The sequence below is a fragment of the Cornus florida genome, unplaced genomic scaffold (assembly GCF_030987335.1).
Source record: "Cornus florida cultivar Cherokee Brave unplaced genomic scaffold, ASM3098733v1 CherokeeBrave_3.0.0_Hap2_Chr06, whole genome shotgun sequence".
Classification (NCBI taxonomy): Eukaryota; Viridiplantae; Streptophyta; class Magnoliopsida; order Cornales; family Cornaceae; genus Cornus; species Cornus florida.
In genome coordinates this window covers 36,501,203-36,502,241 of record NW_026775576.1, presented here as the reverse complement: position 1 = coordinate 36,502,241, position 1,039 = coordinate 36,501,203, and positions in this window count along the sequence as shown.

Genomic DNA, 1,039 nt, shown 5'->3' with positions numbered 1-1,039 from the left:
TTACAATCTATTTCAGTCGATTGGTGGGTTGTTTAAGTCGACCGAACCTCCTCGAACTTCAATTGAACAGTAAAAACTCCATTTCCAGTATCCTTTTTACTGTAGAGGCTTATTTCGGTAGACCTGTTGGTCATTTCGGTCGACCGAAGTGAAGGTTCTTTTCCTTCTTCTTTCTGGCCCATTTTGGCATACCGAAGCTCCATTTCGGTAGAGCGAAATGGAGCTGTCTTGTGAGCTTTGGTTGGTCTGTTGCTCAGGCATGTTCGCTCCATTTGTTGTTTGTATAAAGACTTTGTTTACATCGTTCAAGCCATTTTTGGTGTACTAGGTCTAATTTAAACTAGATCTTGTTCTTTTGGTTGTCATTGGTGCTATAGGGTACTAATTAAACTTTCATTCTAGTTTTAGCTTCCGCATTTCGGATCCGGTATCGGATCATTTTTCGGTTCATCACTGACGCACTGGCCTAAAAACCAGGGTTGTCACAACATTCGTGACTCAAACAACCTACGTCACACCTACCATGACCGGTTTGAAAAGAACCTTCACACCAAACCGTGACCTAAGTCACAAACACTGACCTCCTAAGGTCATACCGAAACCCTCACTCGTACACTTGACCTCCACGGTCACTAGAACCCATACACCAATACATGAAACTCACACACAACAAGGGCACCTTGCCATGAAATACGAACCCATTCAAAAGTCGTGCTCTAAGCAGCGCACAAACTGCAACTAAGAAGATCAGGATGACTACACGCCAAATAGCTTAATCCATAAGCTAGAAGCCTACGCCATTAGTTTGAAAAGAACCGGCACCCAAACAACCCTGGAGCAACAGGGCTCCTCGCTTGCTCAAGTTAAAACTTACACAACTCTTAATGCCGTGATAAGTACCCCAATACATTAGCAACCATCCCAATGCTTAACTGTATAACTACATAAGGATATAGATATATACGTGTACAAAATAAATAAAGCTCACAATAGTTCACGAAACATGTTTGCATATACCATACTCATTACTTGTCACATT